General features: G+C 42.7%; 1 long non-coding RNA gene across 2 annotated transcripts; it reads left to right on the top strand.

The window, feature by feature from the left end:
• The first annotated feature begins 8063 nt into the window (after positions 1 to 8063).
• On the top strand, positions 8064 to 9496 carry LOC115628184. 2 transcript variants are annotated; one of them, XR_003995773.1, is made up of 4 exons: positions 8064 to 8143; positions 8235 to 8741; positions 8806 to 9113; positions 9173 to 9496. It is a non-coding gene; the product is annotated as an uncharacterized LOC115628184 (long non-coding RNA). The 2 variants fall into 2 exon arrangements; XR_003995774.1 differs by having other exon boundaries at positions 8090 to 8143; positions 8305 to 8741.
• The last annotated feature ends 11556 nt before the right edge of the window (positions 9497 to 21052 follow it).

Below are 21052 nucleotides of genomic sequence, written 5' to 3'. Positions count from 1 at the left end.
TCGTGCTTCTCGCCACCGCCGTTGTCAACGTGAGGAGTCGCGCTGGTACATTGGTACCTTGTCGTGCCTTGCTCGATTCTGGATCGCAGGTGCATATAGTTACTTCTCGACTAGCTCATAAGCTTCAATTGCGCAAAGTGAAAACAAACACTTGCTTCTCTGGCCTTGGTGAGGGAAATTTCATTTCGAATGGATTCACGGTTGACATTAGTCTGGAGTCTCGGTCGTCTGATTATTCAACCAACATTTCGGCGTTGGTGGCTTTGAATATCACGGACAACCGCCCAACATTATTTTCGATACGACGCATTGGAAAATTCCATCTAATATCCGTTTGGCTGATCCAAGCTTTAACAAGCCGCAACAAGTTGACATGCTGATCGCCGCCAGCCTGTTCTTCGAACTGCTCTGCGTTGGGCACATCAAACTGGCTCCCGGATTGCCTGTGATTCAGAAGACTCGCTTGGGATGGATCATAACAGGAGGTGGTTCACAAATCCGTAAATCGGCTCTCGTTTCATTTCAGTCTGTAGCAGATGAGGAAACAGAGTCGAATGTTCGCATAGAAAGGCTCATACGCAGATTCTGGGAGCTGAAGAGCTGCATCGACATGGATAAGCTGCCTACCATGGAGGAGTTGGAGTGCGAAGCGCATTTTAAGGCCAACATTGTTCGCCTACCTAGTGGCGAGTATTCTGTGCGGCTGCCTCCGAAACACAGCGTTGAGTTGTTAGGCGACTCGTAGCAGGCACGCCGCCGTTTTCTAAATTTGGAGAGAAAATTGGAGCGCAGCCCCAATTTAAAGGTCCAGTACTCGGCCTTCATAAAGGAGTACAAGGATTTGAATCACATGTCTCTTGTCAGCACTGACTCAAGGGATAAATGCAAGTACTATCTACCGCATCATTGCGTCCTAAAGGAGGATAGTACAACTACTAAGCTCAGAGTTGTGTTTGATGGATCTGCGGCAACAACTTCTGGCTACTCATTGAACGATGTTCTGATGGCAGGTCCCACCATTCAAAGCAAGCTCTTCAACACATTGCTACGGTTTCGTTCGTTTGCAATGTATGCAAGATGTATCGCTGTGTACGGGTGGCAGAGGCCGACACTTTCTTGCAATGTATTCTTTGGCGTGATACACCGCAGCAAGAAGTGCAAGTCTATAAGTTGGATACCGTAACATACGGCACAAAACTAGTCTTCTGTCGACGGGCAGTTTCAAATTGCGGAAATGGTGCTCAAGCAACACAAAACATTGGGCTTGGTCTGGGATCCGGCTTCCGATCAGTTTTTGTTTTCGCTAACACCCTTAGAGCTGCCTTCTAAGCTTACTAAGCGTTCTTTCTTGTCAGCTATCGCACGTTTTTACGACCCCCTTGGTCTTGCTTGTCCTGTAATAACCAAATCTAAAATCTTTATGCAGGATCTCTGGAAGGCGAAGGTGGAGTGGGATGAGAGTCTTCCGGCGTGTTAGTAACCACTTGGATTGGTTTCTGCTCAAATTTTGAACATGTGCTTAAGCTCACTTTTCCACGGTTGGTGCTCATTCCTAACGCAACTATTGAATTCCATGGCTTCAGCGATGCCAGCATGAGCGCTTATGGAGCTTGCGTCTACATAGTCTCTACAGCTCAGAGAAAAACGACGATGCAACTTCTTTGCGCTAAATCGTGGGTGGCACCTTTAAAGACGACCACAGTTCCCAAGTTGGAACTCTGCGGTGCTGTGTTACTGGCGCAGCTTATGCATGAAGTGGCCAAGATGAAGATATTCTGTGGCCCATGCTATTGCTGGTCTGACTCATCCGTCTGGAATGGAGTGCAAATACGTGCCAATGAATTTAAATCCGGCAGACATTTTATCTAGAGGGGCACTGCCCGGTGAACTTTTGGAATCTTCGTTGTGGGCTCATGGACCCAAATTTCTTACAGAAAGCAAAAGCAAATGGCCTGAATCCTGCTTGTCTGTACAGTCGCTGCCTGAACTTTGTCAAAAGGTGCTGCTTGGAGCGGCATGCTACACAGATGTTTCGGCAGGCTGCAAGTTCGTAATCTCTTTCTACAAGCTACAAAGGGTTTTAGGTTTCGTCTACAAATTTATTCATCGTATCCGGTGCTCTGGCCTAACACTGGCTTATCTACATCATGGAAATCACATTCTGCTACGTTCCATTCAACTATCAACGCTTTTCGAGGACTACAAGGCGCTACGGGCGGGGCAGCGATTGAAACCCTCCAGTTCCCTGGCCTCGCTCGCGCCATTTATTGATGAGGTTGTGGAGTTTATGGTCACTGGCGTTGACTACTGCGGAACATTTTTCTACCGGAGTGAGGTTCGCAACAAGCCAGCCATAAAATGCTACATCAGCGTCTACATATGATTCGCGACAAAGGCTGTGCATCTAGAGCTCGTCAAGGACCTGTCCACAGCTGCTTTTCTTGGCGCTTTAAAACGCTTTATCTCCACGCGTGGTCGACCCGCTCGGATATGGTCCGATAATGCGACTAACTTCGTTGGCACCAAAAATGAATTGGCAGAGTTAAAGCGTCTATTCCTGACTTCTGAGCATGTACAGGCGGTGCAAGAGTTTTGCCTAGCAGAGTCGGCGCCGCTTACATCATATATTGAGCCTGATGTTACCAAGTTCAATTACGATCGTTTGGGCCATTGGCAGCGCGTCACCTATCTGTAACTGCTGTTCTGGAATCGTTGGCGCGAAGGGTACCTCACTTTACTGCAAGAACGTTCAAAATGGCGTACTGCATGCCCTGGAGTCGCTGTCAACGACGTGGTTCTCGTGAAGGTCAATACAAATTGTACCTTGCTCTGCGAAGCAAGAAGCGCTAAACGTTTAAGAACACTTATAATGTTTAGTTTGATCGCCCTCAATAATTGCTCTCTTTGTACATTTCCTTTTGTTATCCTTTTCTTAGTCGCTGCAGCTGCCAATGCAGCTGCAATCGAAGTTAGTTAACCTAGATTCGCTGTGCCAATCTAACACTTCTCGCTGTGCTGTTGTACGAGACTTCTTCTGTTGCGCATATTTTTTAGAGGCTCAACTCTTAAATTCGTGTATATCAATTCCGGCTGGGTGACGTGCCGGGGGGGAAGTCTAACGCAGGCCAGAGACCACCTGGAGCGTCACGCGCCGGCGCCACGAAGTAGTCCGGGACTCCACTGCGACATTGCATACCTCCATTCCCTCGTTGGTCGTAGGCCGCAGACCGAGCGCCTTGGCGAAGGGCCGGTCAATGGTGTTGGTGGGAGCGCAGGCATTGATCATGACTTTCACGACCCATCGTGATTCGCCGTTAATACGGTTGATGAAGGCTGTGGGCGATACCATAATGCCCCAAAAACTTTCCTGGATGCTGGGCCGTGGTGCGTCGCAGCATGGCGCACGGACAGGCACCCGAGACTGGTTGCGCGAGTGGGCGTGGTTCACGTCCGAGCGGGCACGGCTATCGCTATAGGACGGGAGTTAAGGACCACCTCTATTTTGCACAGAAGCGTGGCGAGTTCCTTGAAAGTGAACTTAAAGCTGGAGGTGGCCTTGTAAAATAGGGCCTTGAAGCTTTTAACGCCGGCTTCCCATTAACCGCCCATGTGGGGTGCGACAGGCGGATTGAAGCGCCAGGACAGGATCTGTTGTCCATAGGATTCCGCGATCCGTGCCCTGGTCGTCTCCAGGAAGTCCCGTTTCAACGCCTTATCTGCTCCTACAAACGTGGTCCCGTTGTCCGAGTGGATCTGCTGGGGACATCGCCTTCGAGCGATGAACCGCGCGGAAGCTGCCAAAAGCTTTTCCGTGGTTAGGTCGGATGTAGCTTCTAAGTGGATGGGCTTCGTGCTAAAGCACACGAAGACGCACACGTAGCCCTTAGTTATTAGACAGGCGCTGCCAGTGTCATTCTTTATCTCCAATGGGCCCGCGTATTCGATGCCTGTGTGAGAAAAAGGAGGGGAAAAGGGCTGCAAGGCCTCCTATCAGCTGAGTCTGCAGCCGTTTCTTGTGCACGCCGCAGATCGTGCACGAGCTGATTTTTGTTTCGCCAATTCACGTATTCGGGGGATCCAATATTTGGACCGGACCAGGCTGATAGTCACCTGTGCTCCACCATGCAGCGAGAGTCGATGAGTGAAGCGGACTAGGAGCCGCGAGTATACGCAACTGTACGGCAGGGGGATCGGATGCTGTTCGTCATAACTCAGCGAGCTAGAGGTCGTCCATAAAGGGGTTCAAATTTAGTAAGCGGCTACCATTGTTTATCCTATTCCGATCCGCCAGGGCGCTATATTCCTGTAGATACTCCCTCCGTTGCGTGTAGATCGTCAGGATCCGCTGCGCCTCTGCTAACTCCTGATGCGTTAGCTCTTTGGATGGCGAGACAAGCAGCTTTCAACACTGCCGACTAAAGCGCTGGATGTACGCCTCTACTCTTAGTGCTCTGCCCAGATCGGAGAACCCTTCAAGAAGGTCTGATTGGATGTTGCGACCCTCCAGGTCCGTCTCCTGTGGGGCCAGGTCCTGCGCTTGGGGTTCGGAGCCATGCCGGCCCATGCCACCACAAGTCGCTGCCTTCAAACTCCTGCGGCAAGTCGACTCAGCTAGCGAAATCTGCTGGATTGTGCTCGAAACGCACATGGTACCACTCCTGGTGGTTTGCGACTTGCCCAATCCTGGCCACTCGGTTGGCCACAAAGGTGGTCCAGTTGCAAGCCGGTTTGCGCAGCCAGGCAAGCACGATTGACGAGTCGGTCCAGTACTGCGTCGGGAAACTGCTAAGCGGGAGATGTGGGAGAATGGTCGCGCACATGTCGGCCAGAAGCACTGCGCCGCATAGTTCCAGGCGCGGCAATGACACCGTCTTGGTAGGGACAACTCACGTCTTAGCTGCCAGAAGGTGATTTGGATGCGTTGTTGGAATTCCATCCGCACGTAAATTGCGGCTCCGTAAGCCTTCTGTGAGGCGTCGCAGAAGCCGTGATACTGCATGGTGCCTGTTGGACGGAAGTGAACCCACCTTGGGATCCGGATTCGGTCGAGCGCCGGGTAGCTGTGCACGAAATCGTGCACCTCAGGAGTAAGCTGTTAGTCTCCATGAAGATTTTGGAGAGAGTTATGAAGGGGGCCAGCCAGCCTGCTGGGTCGAGCAATTTCGCTATTTGTGACAGGACCTCCCGCTTCGTGAAACTTGGTTGCGGCTCCATCTTGGTTCCGACGAAGAGAAACTCATCGCTGGTGGCCTTCCAGCGAATGCCCAGCGTCTTCGTGGTGCTGGCATCTGCTATATCTAAGACGGATATTGCGAACGTGAGTCCTCTGCGAGCTTTAGAAGGACGGATGGCTAGGAAAGGGGCGCAGTTCACCGCAAAGGTGACGGTGTCCAGCTCAAAGTCACACAAGTCTCCGACTGAATTGCGGTGCAGGATCCTCTGGAACGGGGTGTGCTCAGCGTGGACCCGAATCTGCCGATACATCTTGGTGACGTCGGCGCTGAACACGTACCGAAAAAAACGACATTTCGGGACCTGCAAGGTCAGATCAGATTGGAGGATGGGTCACGCGTGTAGTACGCCATTTAGGCTCTTCCCGTTTGAAGTAGGGCTGGAGGTGTTGAAAACCACGCGGAGTTTCATGGTGACGCTGTCCGGTTTCAAAACTGCATGGTCGGTGAGGTAGAAATTGGAGCGGCTTGGGTGGAGGAACCTGGTGCATCGGTTCCAAGGCTAAGTATTCCTGGATTACTGCATCGTATTCCTCTTTCAGCGCTGGGTTCCTTTTAAGCCGCGCCTCGTTCCTTAAAAACTGCGCCAGAGCGATGGATCGCGAATGGCCCAGCTCTACGTGCTCCGGGTCCTTGAATGGGAGCCTCACAACGTATCTTTCGACCATCTACTTTCCTGTAGTGCTCGTGAAAACATGCTCGCAGAATGCATCTGTCGCCTTGGAGCAGCTGGCTGGGACGTCTTCCACCTCCCAAAACTTAGTGAGCAGTTTATCGATCCCAGGTTCATCTTCTCGCGTGATGCGGGCTGCGAAGGAGGAAACGGTCCTCTTTTCAGAAATGGGCACAGGACCAGTCAAGATCCATCCGAAGACTGTCTCCTAAGCGCGCAGAGAGCCGCAGACGCCGGACTTGGATCTTCAAAATACGTCTTCAGCGAACTCCGGTAAAGGTGGGGTCTGCCAACGGCAGATTTGGAAGATCCTTCAAAACTTCTGGTGGGAACGAATAGGACGGCAGGTCCCCGACCAACTGTGGAAGGACAAATGCTGAGGTCTCTATCTCAACTGTAGAATTGGTGGACGAAATCAACTTAAATCTGCACACCTTGGTGGTGAGGCCCGAAACGGTTCTATTGAACACTATATGGTAGAGGAGGCAGACGGAGAAGCCGACATTGATGGCACGGGCGGGGGACGGGCCCCACGGTGTAACAAGGTGTGGTGGCGTACCTTGTACACGGAACAAGTGTGCTGACTCGTGCAGTCCCTAAGCTGGGCAGTTCACGCACAGCTTCTGCTGTTTAATTACATCGGAACGCTCCTTCACCGTCATTGCGAAGAAACGTGGGCACAGAAGAACTGCATGCTTCTCCTTGGAACAAAGTTTGCAAGTCTGCGTCCTTACGCTGACCTTCGTCTCGAAAGAATTGACCTTTCGCGAAGGTGCCTCCTTTTGAGTTGGCTTGGCGAATGTTGGGGCTCTGTCTCACATCATCTATCGCCTCGAGAGTGCGATAGCGATCGGACAGAAACTGGTTCATATCCGCCCAGGGGGGGATGTCTTGTTTTGGAGTGACTGCTCCCATAACGAAAGGGGCAAACGGGGCAATTTGGTGGAGCAGAAGAAACCCTGGATTAGTACTTGGAGCGGACGTCCTCTCAATCTGCTCAGTGAGCAGGTAGGTGCACCGCTCAGAAACGGAATAGCAGTACTCATATTTTGACTGCATTGCTTGCTTGTCGTTGGACTCCAACTGATATAGAACGCGGAAGCAGCGCTCACGCTCATGCTCGACCTTCTCCCACAGGATGCGGACTTGGGCCAAGCGGATCTTGAGCTTGGCAAGTGATGCGTCCGAGGCGGATTGTAAAGAAATTCGCGTCTCGAACATGCTTAGGTTATCGCTAACCGAAATGAAGTCATTTAATGCCATTCTGATACTCTTCGAGGACTTATCACTGGCTGATCTAGTAGTCGGGGAAGTCGTGACGGTGTTAGGCACCTTCACGGACAGTTGTGGCGAAACGCTGGTCTTTTTTGGAACAGGAGACGAAGCTGTACTCAAAGACAACGGCTGAGGGCTGCTTTTCTTGGAAGCGGCAGGCGAAACTTTTTTCACGGCAACTGTGGACTCGGACTGACTCTATTTGAGGTAGAAGGTGAAGCTCTGTCTACAGAACCGAACGGGATTGTGTTGCAGAAGAGGGAACGACCAAGTGGTGAGAAGTAGACGAACCGACCGATGGCTTCTTCGTATCCTCTTTGCCTTCACTTGGCATAATAGGGTCTCACACGAGCCAAATAATGTGAACTTGCAAGCTTGACGTACAGGCAGCAGTAACACGTAAATAAGTACTAAAGCTTAACGTAAAGGCAGCAGTAACACGCAAACGAATAATAAATCCAGCAACGAAATATTATTCCACTGACAACTTTTTAATTCCACTGGGGCTGAATAATTTCGGCAGAAAAATGTCCCAAACGGAGTAAACGTAGACAGCAAAAGTTCCGCTTTAGATTCCTGTTACGTTGGGTGGAGGCGTGGCAACCGGTCACAAATTTAATTTTGCTTATTATCCTTGCATAAAACTTAAAAACAAACGCAGCGACCAATATATACAATTTAAATTTGTTTATTTTCATTATTCATTTATTTGTTGAATTACTGACGTGACAAAGTAACTGCTGCCAGGAGCAATTGGTTGTACATTAATTATCGAGCTTAATAATTCAGCTGTTTCTCGTGACTGTGACTTATATTCGCATCAGTTTCCGATGACAATGACTTTTACTATTCCCGATAATTCCAATTCTGCGAGACTGCACATCACTTGTTGCTTAATAGGCAATTACAATTTTTAAGTGAAAAAGTTGCCTCGTAAATTGACGATGACTCGGTTCGGTTGCACGTAAGTATGCCAATAAATGTGTATGCCAATAGCTGTTAACGAACGGTGTTCAAATTGCAACTCAACACATGTTATTTTCGAATGCACAAAGCATAACACAGCACGTCAACATTACACATTACTAGCAAAATACAACAATGTGCACACTTTTTTCAAGCAAGCGGCCACAGCTGAGTACAATTCACTGTTCAACTTTATAAAAGAAATCAATGTAAAACTTTAAAGACAAGCAAACACTACGAAATAACCCTCGTGGCAATTTCCACTTTACCAATAAGTGGGCGGCCAAATAATTCCACAATACCCAAGGGTATCATGGTAACTTAAAACCAAAAAAAAAAAAAAAATATCTGCGCAATTATTGTGCGCCTAATATTTGACGCGTTTAGTTTTCTAAACGATACTGCATGCGTGATAGCCGGCAACGGCGGGCTGACGACAAATCTGTATCAAATATGCAGATGGCTTCGGGTGCGTCTATCCAGTGGTGATGGCCAAGTAGGCCTTAGAAGGCCACGCGTGACGTTTGGGGGCGGAAAGAGAGGAGGAAAACTTTTCAGCCTTTGCTTTCCGCATCGGACGTGCAGTCAATATGGTGGTAAGTGACTGTGGAATCTTCGTGGCTACATACGCCAAAATAAACGGATCTGCTGATGTTGCAGGTAATGAAGGGACCCGTGATGCGTGTATGCAGCAGAGCACACTTCTGAACTGGAACTCAGCACATGGACCGACTACAAAATGGCGGTATGTATGTATGTATGTAGATGCAAAGGAAGAATCTTAACTTAGCTGCTTTTTTTCCTGGGTGTCCCACGGCGCCGAGAACGTGCTGAGGCGAGCGGAGACTTGCACGCAAAATGATGGAGACGAGGAGGCGAACAAAGAGATCCGGCTCGAAGGACCAAAAGTTGTAGTGTGGCGCCGAAGTGGTATCGAAGCTGCTGAAAACTCCTCAGGTCACTTTGATGTTAGAAAAACCACCGGTTCAAGTAGACTTCAAATATACAGCTCCTTCTTTATTCACAGGTTTCTCGCAAGTGTCAAGGCGAAATACAAAAAAGGTTCAGGCTGCCGAAGCAGCGGCTGTCACCTCACAGCTGACGAGGCAGCGCTCTCGCGCGTCGCCGACGTCGACGCAGGCAGCGATAACAGCATCAGGCAAACAGTGGCCGCACCAGCTGATAGCAGCAGCGAGTTGACAGTGGCCGCTGCCACCTCAACACAAACAAACAATCAAATCTTGCATCTTTATATACTGTATATACATATACTCATAGTTTTGTTGTTTATTTATTTACGAGATTTCTAATATATATATGGAGGTACATTGCCATAATTGTCACACATAAATATATGTATGTATATTTATTTAAACACAATCGTCGGGTACTAGTATAAGGACACGGTTACCATATAAATAACCGTACATTTCAGGGGCCTATACATCGGTCTATATTCGGTGAGGTATTCGGAGTAAGGGGATTTCTTTATGAATGAATTTAAATCCGAGCATTATCCGAAGAGTTAGGCGCAGCCAGGAGCTTAGCTGGTATAGGAAATTGGTGCGTTTGGACTCCCCACCTCATTTAATATTTTTGAAGGGGGAGAGACCGGCAGATTTACCTGTCGGGGAGGCATCGTCGCCAAGTATGGGCGAGGTCGCCTTTAAAGGCGCGTGAGCTTGACATCGATTAAAAGGGAGGCAGAGCCGAGTCCGCACTACCTAGCGAGATCTGTTCCGCTATAAACATGGCATTAGCGAAGGCGCACGAGGCATAGCGCGCGTCGTTGTCATCAATCGTTGAAATCAATTAGGCAGTGACAGCGTTTAAATTGGACCACTCGAAAAGTAGCAGATTCCAGCTGGGCTGTGGGTAATCTGGGCCCTGACGTACACAGACCATATAGGCGAATATGCGGTGAGTGATCCCCGGCCCGACGTCGTCCACATCAGAAGTAGGGCCTAGTTTTCGATGGCGAAGCCAAGAGTATGCCTGTGGCGGAATTCATATTGCACCTGCACAGTCGCTGTACCAGGGGTCATGGGCGGACGTGTTGCGAGACTTCCATTGTCTGGTGAGTGGAAGGGCAAAAGATTGGTACTGGATATACATAAGTACCTCTGGCGAGACTGACTGACCGAATTTCCGTTATGGGCTGCAGCAACAGTTCCAAATTCGGTGATTATAGAGATCACATGGAGAGAGCATGCAGCGGCTCTGTCGCATAACAGACAAAGTAATTCCCCAGAGACTTCGAAATTACGTCTTTGTCTACCTGGACGACCTGCTAGTTATATCCAGGACATTCGCTGAGCGCTGCAGGATATTGTTGGACGTGGCGGGCGCATTAAAGACAGCAAACTTGACGATCTCCTTTAAAAAATCAAAGTGGAGCGCCTCCAAAATTTCTTTTTCTGGCGCGGAATGGTGGCCCTAGTAAGGAGATACGTAGCAAGTTGCGAGGTTTGCACAGCCACCAAACACAGCACGCAAAAATCAAAATTCGTCCACCAGAATTTAATAGTCTTTTGATGAACAAACACAATAACCCAAAATACATCACAATCACGAGAACCAACAACCAATTTTGAAAAAGTGAATTCATTTGCAATAAATAAGTGATCGGCTACCAATGCTACGGGAAAGTGGACACAAGTTAAACACAAAAGCAGGAACGCTGTTAATCAAAACAAAAAAAACTATGTAAGCACGTAAATTTTTGAAATGAACTTTTTTCACCGACTTCCCTGTCATAGTTAACGAGCACAAAACTTCTCTAAAGGTGTAATCTATTCAAACTAACTCCGAAACAACGAAGCAATAATTATGGAAGAGCTAAAAACAAAAAAGATTGTAGAAGTGCGAAAAATATTGAAAAAGAGAACTTCATACTCAAAGAAACCGGCGTCACCATGCTTACTTTTGCATTCCTAAAAATTTCTCCATGCATACGTCTCCCGCTTAGATGCCGCAACTGTCTAAAATTTTGACACTCATCTACCAATTGCAAAAGCCCTACAGCATGCACAACTAAAGACGACTTGTACCAAGGACAAATTTTGAATAAACTGCAAATATGAACCGTCAAACCAAAGTCCGTTTGATAAATCATGCCCAGCCTTTGTAAAACAAAAAGAACTTACAACTATAAAAACATTAGAAAAGGTAGACCACAAAACTGCCCTCTCAATATATAATTCCCGCCACACCCATCAACCTACACTATATGCAAAAATCTCCGCAGAACAACCAGCGAAGCCATCCTCAAGCCATTGCTCGGGGCCCACACACACAACATCAACTACAACTACCCAAATCATCAAACTATCGAATCACACCCAAGTCACCCAACCAAAACAAAACATCCCAATAGAAAGAAGTACCAAAACTTACGCAGATATCTATGGTACAATCAGGGATACAACCCCATTATTGGAGGACAACACAAATAATATAAGCTGTATTTGATATGTAAAGTAACATTGTAAAGGCATTTCACTTAGTTTTAAATAGTCATAAGTATTTAAGAGAATTATAATTGAAATCAACGTATAGTCTTAAGAGAAAAATTCGTACACTGCAGCTGCCTGCGAGCAGCATAATTGCAATTTCCGCTCTTATGTTTGTGCTTATTCTTAAGCCAATAAATCGTGCATAGAAATACGCAAGTCTTTCTTTTTTACATAAAGTTTTTGTGAACCATTTGATTTTGCCATACATCAACATCACTCGCTTTAGTTAAGTAGCCCATCTGGCATCTACATTTACAACAAACAAACGCACTCATTGCTGTACAGCGCAATGTTAGCTATGCCTTTTGTTAGAACACTCACTCACATTTCAGGCCTAATTTATTGAAGTCACGACAAAGAAAATATAAATATACATATACACACAACCCAACTTTCGCGAACCATCAATTATTTGACCTACGGACTGCAAGTTTAAGTCCAAGATGCACTATGTGAACACGCAGGAAATTCCCTCCTTTCCTCCCTACCCATAATTCATAATTTTCCATAGCTCCCATAATTCTTAAAATTTTTGAATTTGGCAAATATCACCGGTTAGTGATTATGTATCAGTATACTAAGTTTCATTATTAATTTATCAGGAAGTTATAGCCATATATATAATATTTGGCCAAACGCTGCCCGCAGCTGTTGTTGTTGTTGCTGTTTGGTTCAACATTGTGCTGCATGCATGCTCGCACAGAACGAGTACATACACATAGTCAAGCGGCTTAAGCTTTTCTACTTGTTTTTTCAAAGTCATTGAAAAAAAAACAAGTAATAAAGCAAAAGTTGGGTGTCCCGACTTTGAAATACTCTGTACATATGTTTACAATAATTATAGAAAATAAAAAAAACCACGAACATTTAAAAAAAAATGTTGATCGATTTTACCTCTCTCGGTATTCGAACTCACGTAAAGGGTGTATATTTACATAACAATTGCGTCTCTGTGAGTGTATGTATGCCTATGCGCATCTATTCTTGTCTGTTGTAAACATGTTAGCAGTCAACCAAACAGCAACATCAACAACAGCTGCGAGCAGCGCAGCAGCAGCAAATATATTTATGGCTATAACTTCTTGTTAAATCGGTCTATCATGACGAAACTTGGCATACGGACACATAATAACTAACTGGGGGTATTTGCAAAATTTTAGTTCGAAATTCTAAGAATTACGGGAGTTACGAGAAGGTGGGGAAGGGGGAGGGAGGGAAATTTCAACATATACATTTTCTGCGTATTCACATAAGGCATCTTGACTTGACTCCCAGAGCTACAACACTTTTTTTTATTTTTTATTTTATTTATTTTATTTATTTATTTATTAACCTTATCCTAGCGTTACAAGTATCGGTTACTTTTAAATTATTACGCTAGTCATTACAATTTAATCATAGTTTTAGTTTTCACATTAAACATTTTCATTATTCTTTATAATTATATATTTTTAATTGAATAGTTTAATAGTTTTATACTTAATCTAAATTGCCTACTAAACTAAGTGTGTCGTTAATATTATAATTTTTGGTAACGTTAATTTAGTTAATGTTTTGTCAGTGTGCTAGAATCTGAACTCTAAAGTGCGTCTCGCTGCTAATTGTTTTTAGGTTATGCGGAAGATCATTCCACAGACGAACAGCAGAAATAAAGAAATGTTTTTCCGAGATTGCTAATTTAAATTTAGTGCAAACTATATTGTTCGTTCTTCTTGATGTCGTGAAAGCAATTTTGTCGTGCAGATAATTTGGTTCCTTACGTGCAATAATTTTGTGCAAGAAGATTAGGGTTCTAAGCTTAATCCAGGAGTCAAGGGTCAGATTGAATATTTTATTGGTGTATGTCGTTATTGAATCTCTTCTTTGAATGTTGAAAATGTACCGTGCTATGCTATTAAAGGCTACTTTTAATTTGTTTTGACTTACTGCATCGCAGTATCCAAAAGTTCAATCCCATAAAATAGCAAGGGTGTCAGGCATGTTTTGGCAATAAGGAGCTTTAGTTTTATAGGAAGAAAATTCTGCGTCAAAGACAGACGCCTTAGTGCGCTATATAATCTACCTACTGCCTTATTGACATGGTCACACCAAGTTAATGTTTGGTTTATATTTATTCCCAGGTTTATTGCCTGCTCTACATACTCATTGTTGAGGCGTACTTGCTCAAGATTGAGTGTGTTGATTTTTTTTATATATTACTAAACATTTTAACTTTTTAGGGTTGACCTCCAATCCGTTAATACTTGCCCATTTGCTGATTTTGAAGAGATCATCATTGCAGACACGTATACATTCATCTATTCTACATAACGGACGACTAACATACATCTGGACATCATCAGCATACATGTGTAACTCGGAATTAGACACACAACATGGAAGGTCATTGACATAAATTGAGAACAATAGTGGCCCTAAGACAGACCCCTGAGGGACTCCACGATTTATGAATAAAAAAGACGAAAAATTATGCGAAGTAACTACTGCTTGGTGACGACAGGACAAATATGACTGGACAAGATTAGTAGCTGAGTCAGAGAAATTATAAAGTCTTTTTAATTTCGTACACAGTATGTTATGATTAACAGAGTCAAAAGCTTTTGAGTAGTCTAGTAGGGTTAGGAAAGTTACCTTACTGTCGTCCATTTCTTTCCTAATATCGTCGGTAATTTTAATTAATGATGTAATACAACTTCTATTACTTCTGAAGCCCGATTGTTTATCACTCAAGAGTGAGTTTTCTACCATGTAATTGCTAAGTGTTCAAGTGCTTTTGATAGAAATGGTAGAATTGTGATTGGCCTGAAGTCATTGCTTCCTTTCGGGATAGGAATAATTTTTCCTGATTTCCACTTGTACGGAAAGCACGATGTCGTAATCACTGAGTTTACTATATGAGTTATATAATTTAAGACTTTCGGAAGCAATAATTTTAAAAATTTGGGGTGTAACTCATCAAGGCCAATGGCGTTGGACTTCACTTTAAGAACTGCATCTAAGACATCACATTGACGTACACACATAAAACTAAAAGAAGTATCACAGTTTAATAACGAGGTAGAATTCAGGTACGTATTTTCAAGGGCTTCAGGTACTGCTAGTTGTACAAATTTGTTGTTTAGTTCATTCACGTCGACATCAATACATAAAGAAGGTCTACTTTTTCCGATCCCTAACTTATTAACTTCGGCCCAAACTTGTCTGGACGAGGTGACCGATGAAAATTTCAAGGAGAAGTGAGCACGCTTCGCATTCATAATTTTCAGCCCAACTCTACGTCTCAGTTTCTTATATTGCGATAAGTGAGCCGTTGTCTTGTACCTTTTCCACTTTTTATATGCGTCGTCCCTGCATTTGATTGCACATTCGATATCCCTATTAAACCATTCATGTTTTACAGGCCTGATTACTTTGTGCCGCAGCGCACAAAGGTATTGAACAGTAGCTCAACATTGTCATTAAACAGTTGGAGCTGCTCGTCTACAGTGGGTTTTAGGTAAATATCATTAAAATTCAAGTTATCACAGAAGTCAAACAGTAGTCTATGGTCAATGTTCCTAAAGTCCCTATAACTAAATGAGTGGTCAGTGTGGTCCAGGAATATATCGTAAGTTATAAAAATCAAGTCATGTTTGGAAAAAGCTGGTACGGACAACTGGTCAAATAGGAGAATTTTTTCAGTGTCATTTACAAAAAATAAGTCAAGAAGGGTATCAGAGGTGTTAGAGAAATGTGTAGGTACTGTAGAGTTTACTAGCTTCATGCCAAGAGACACCATATCGTCCTTTAAATGTCGTTCAAGAAGCATATTGCTATTGAAATCTCCAGCCCGGACAATATTGTTATGCTTCAGGGACATAGAGGAGAGAATGCTCAAGAAATTAGTGTAGTCAGTGTTTCTGTTTGGTCTATACACACATCAGACTAATAAGCTTTCCATATTTCTACTGTTTGATAATTGCAAAAACAAGTACTCAATATTGCTGTCTACTGGCTGTTTGCAAATCACATTAACTTTGATATTATTTTTAACATATATAGCTACACCCCCCGCATGCCCCACACGGTCTGAACGGTAAACTCTAAATTTACTAGCAGGTCTTGCCCGTCTTTGCTGGGCTAAGTAAAATGTGCTTAAAATTATAAGTTAAATTACTATATGATATTCTTCTTTCGATGCTCTCTAAAGTATTTTAAAGAGTTCATTTTCCAAATAGCAAATATAGTACAATAAGTACTATGTATGGTTATACGTACATATTGTACATACATATGCACATATCTTCGTTACGCACCGGGCGGACTGCCAGTCCTGACGTAACTGTGTGCTTTCTCAGCATGTTGTACGCACGGTCGAGTTATCCCCGAAAAGTCCGACGCTGGACATTTAATTTTGATTTATAAATCGGGACGTCCCGCCAAAATTACAGCGTTCAGCAACGCTGATATGTACATACATTTAAATTTTTCATGCAGGCGTTATCCGCCTATATACATACATATATAAGTATGTATTACATTTTTTAATTCAACACTAATTTGTGTTTTCAATTCCAAATATGATTGTTGTGAATGTAAATGGTGTGTTTCTGCTTTTGTAAATCGCATAAATAAACTCACAAAATAGGCTTAACGATAAATGACTCTTAGATTTGTTCAGAGTATATTTGTAGCGTTGTTAGCTAACACTAAAACGGTAAGTCGCTGTAAATATGCGATCAGCTGAGATGCTAGAGATGGGCATGTGTCGGATGCTCTGTGTTAGAGCATCAAAACTATCGATAGTTGAATCCGTCGATACAATCAATAATTCCATCGTAGTTTGAATGCAATTAACCGAAAATTTAAATAATAACATCTTATAATTTATTGAGATCAATTAGAACAAACATACATATGTACATCTGCCCGCAACGTGAAGAAGAATATACGTAGGTCCGCTTTCGGTTTCTGCTTTACTATCGCTTACGCAGTCGTTGCCTAGCGACGGTAACTGTAAACTTTTGACATTTTGCCTTTGAAATTAACAGGCGTAAATGATCAAAACGAAAGAAGAAGCGCGAGCCAATGACTTGCAGTTGTTGTTGTTTTTAGTTTTAAAAATATGATTTAAAACCATAGAACATTATTTATTACAATCAAACCAATGCCAAATGTACTAAACAAAGAAAAAATTACTTTTAAAAATGTTAAATAATTTTTAATTAATTAACATTTCTTGCTCTGTCAGTGCAAGACGAATGAACATACATGCATACATAGATGTGTACATATGTATGTGTGTCTCACATTTTACTTTGGCTATTTCAATTGCTTGCACGCAACTAAACGAACAGCTGCTTGTATGTGTGTATGTATACTTAGTTGTCCCCTACTGTTTGATATTTTGTATTGTTTGTTCTGCCTGCATTTGTAGAATGCATATTTTGAAAATCTTTGAACGCAAAGTTGTAGATTTAGTTACGTAGATTACATTACCCAAATTTGAAATCGATCGGACAAAATTTATAACACAAACATTTCATTTGAAAAGGTGAATAAATATTAAAAACCCAATAATTTAAGCTCCACCACAAATTTCGAAAATCTGAGTATGCAGTTTTGTTTGTATTCTTTTATAGATTATAAAAATCAAATTTAAAGTTAATCGGTGCAGAAATTCAGAATTTTCAAACAAACTTTGGAGCTCGTTTCCCCCCCCTTTGGAGCTTGAATTTTCCAAAATCTGAGTGGGCACCTTCACTATGATAGGATCCTTGAGCCCAAATTCCCACTTCATAGCTCTTGTCGTTTGGGCTGTTAGCTGTTGACGCGGTTTCCTTTTGTGCCCCATTTTTTTTTACAGTAAAACTCCCATATTTCAGTCCCCAAAAAAAATTTTAAAAAACCAAGTATACAGTTTTCCTTGGAATTCTGAGAGTAAACAAACTATGTTTAAAGTTAAACAGATGAAAATTGTAGATTTTTCATACAAACTTTGGAGCTACTTTTCCCCCCTTTGGAGCTCGAATTTAGCAAAATCCCTTCTTAGTGGGCACTTACACTTTGAAAGGATACTTAAGTCCAAATTTCAGCTTCCTAACTTTTACCGTTTGGGCTGTACGTTGATCACCAATCAGTCAGTCAGGACAAACTGTTTTATATATATAGAGATAAATCAATCTTCCGTTACTACTCTCCATGACGGCTCCCCGACACATTTTGCAACACACTACACATTCATACACATCGATCTCACTATAGCACCCCCCGGTGCCACTCTATACATAAAACAAGCATCTATATCTCAGGAAGCGACCACTTCCGCATCCATCTAACAATATTCCAAGAAAATAGCCAAGTAAACCTAAATTTAATTTAAATAAGGCCAACTGGTCACTGTTTCAAAAACTCACAGAGAAATACTCAAATTCAAAACAACCCAGCCAACAAATTAACCAAGATACAGCAAATATAGTCAGGATAGTTTTACAAAGTGTATATCAATCCATTCCTCAGACACACATATATCATACAATTGATGTCCCATGGTGGGACAAAACTCTGCAACAGCTCAAAAATAAAAACAAGTAAAAAAACTAAAAAAAAAACAAGTAAAAAAGCTAATGTCGGGTGTCCCGACTTTGAAATACTCTGTACATATGTTTACAATAATTATAGAAAATAAAAAAAAACTAAGAAAATTAAAAAAACTTTTTTTATCGATTTTACCTCTCTCGGTATTCGAACTCACGTAAAGGGTGTATATTTACATAGCAATTGCGTCTGTGTGAGTGTATGTATGCCTATGCGCATCTATTCGTGTCTGTGTAAACATGTTAGTAATCAACCAAACAGCAACATCAACAGCAGCCGCGGGCAGCGCTGCAGCAGAAAATATATTTATGGCTATAACTTCTTGTTAAATCGGCCTATCTTGATGAAACTTGGCATACGGACACATAATTACTAACTGGGGGTATTTACAAAATTTTTTTAATTTTAGAAATTCCAAAAATTACGGGAGTTAGAGAAAATCGTACTTTGTATGGGAGAGGGGGGAGGGAGGGAAATTCCAAAATACCCATTTTCTGCGTATTCACACAAGGCATCTTGGACTAATTTGGCGTTCCTAGGTCTTATAGTCTCCGAGATATAGGCGATTATACGAATGGAAAATCGGGAAAAGCCCAATAGGTGGAAGTGGGGGGAAAATCAAAAAAAAGAAACAAACTTGCACAGCTTGTGCAAAGTTTGGTGTCTCTACCTCTTATAGTCTCTGAGATCCAGGTGTTCAGACGGACAGACTGACAGACGGACAGACAGACAGATAGGGCTAGATCGATTCGTCTCATCATGCTGATCAAGAATATATATACTTTGTGAGTTCTGCCACGCCTCCTTCTGTCTGTTACATTTTCAGCTCCCGCAAACCTAATATAGTATATAGAGTATAACAATAGCCTTTTTTACAGCATAAATCTCAGCCATACTCGCAGCATGCAAATATGCAGCCAAACAAACTGGTAAATTCGCAATCTGTTCCGACTCAAAGTCGGAAGCAATAGACAATATGAATACCCAAAACTACTACTCAAATTCAATAAGAAATATCTTGATCTCATACAAAATTACATTTCTAGTTATCAGAGTTCCAGGACACTGTCAAATATCGGGAAACGAAATGGCAGACAAAACCTCAAAAATTGATCTTCTATTTTATGTGGGTCTTTCACTTAAATAGAACAGAACTTCATTGCATCAGACGTACGAAAACACATTATACAAGAACTGAATAACCACAGCAGCACGCTATGGATCCACACCTCCGAACATTATAAATTTGTCAACTCTGAGAAAACTACAAACAACAATATACCGAGCTTGAATTTATAACGACTAGACACAATAAAATTTTTGCGGCTCCGACTCGGACACACCAACCTCACTCACAGCCACCACCCACTTGCCCAAATTGCAACACCAGAATAACTATAAGCCACATACTTCTAGACTGTACCAAACTTCACAAGAAAGAACCAAATTCCTGGAATCAACAAGAGAAAAACTAACTTCACCCAAAAACATTTATCAAACAAATGCATTCGTTACCATATATCGTTACTGATATATATATATATATATATATATATATATATATATATATATATATATATATATATATATATATATATATATATAAATAAAAAACAATTGTAAATAAATCTAGACTTAAGTAAACATATTGTAAACATAGCTTAAATCATAAGCTGTTTGCAATTTGGAATTGTAAATAGAATTAATTAATAATAATAATAATAGCTCCGTAACCCCAATAGGTATTGAACTCGACTATAGGCAGGCTAGGGAGAAATTAACCGAAAACTGAAAATAGAGAACATTTACTCAAACTCGAAAATATCCAAATTTTATTATTTTTTTAGTTAGAAATGGTGACACGTTTATTAGGGTTTCATTTGCGTCTGTTCTTAACATTATACGGTATTTGGGATACTGGGCTTAGAAGCTGATTGAGTGGACGAGAAAGAAAATATAAAAATGTCTGTTGAGGGATCCCTAGTGCGAGGTCTAGTGCCTTTTTGATATAACTAAACATTTATAACGTCTCCTTGTCTTGATCGGGAATATCTACTAACACAGCAGGAGCATTAGAGCACCTTTTGCGAAGTGTAAAATGCCATCAACATAAAGACAACAATGGCAAGCTGTTGCATTGTACGAACCTATAAGAATGATGCCGGCTTCATACCGTAAGTTACGGTATCTTATTTGTATACTCGCACATCTTCCTTCGGGGAATCTCGCCATAAATTGCACTGCATGTAGCTATCCGGCTCAGTTACGCGGACGCAGCGATACATCTTACAAATATCACCAGTTAGAGCTACTGGGAAAGTGCGAAATCTAAGCTTGTATTGTGGGCCCAGCCATTAATATCTCATTTAGAGAATATCCAGATGATGTGGAAGCTGATCCATCGAAAACGATCCGAAGTTTGGTCGTTGTGCTGTCTTCTTTAAAAACACAATGATGCGGCAAGTAGTACTTGCAAAGATGAAGGGAATCTGGACTAACGAGCGACATATGGTTTAAATCCAGATATTTTCTGATAAATTCTGCATACTGGACCTTCACCTGTGGGCGACTCTCCAATTTGCGCTCCAAGTTTAAAAAATGACGATGTGCCTGTAGATAGGAATCTCCCAAAAAATCCCGGCTAAGTTTTTAGGCAAACGCAGAGAATATACGCCTGATTTAAGCCTTGAGAAGTTTTCCTTATAATGCGTCTCGCAAACAAGCTCCTCCTTGGTGCGCTTGATTTGCGAGGTGGAATAATTTTCTATTTCCCAAAACTGACGAACAATATTATCAATGCTGGCAATTGTTTCTGC

Source organism: Scaptodrosophila lebanonensis, unplaced genomic scaffold (assembly GCF_003285725.1).
Source record: "Scaptodrosophila lebanonensis strain 11010-0011.00,11010-0021.00 unplaced genomic scaffold, SlebRS2 tig00000110-arrow-arrow-pilon, whole genome shotgun sequence".
In the NCBI taxonomy this organism is placed as follows: Eukaryota; Metazoa; Arthropoda; class Insecta; order Diptera; family Drosophilidae; genus Scaptodrosophila; species Scaptodrosophila lebanonensis.
Note: the sequence above shows the minus strand (reverse complement) of the source record. Positions and strands in the feature narration are given on the sequence as shown.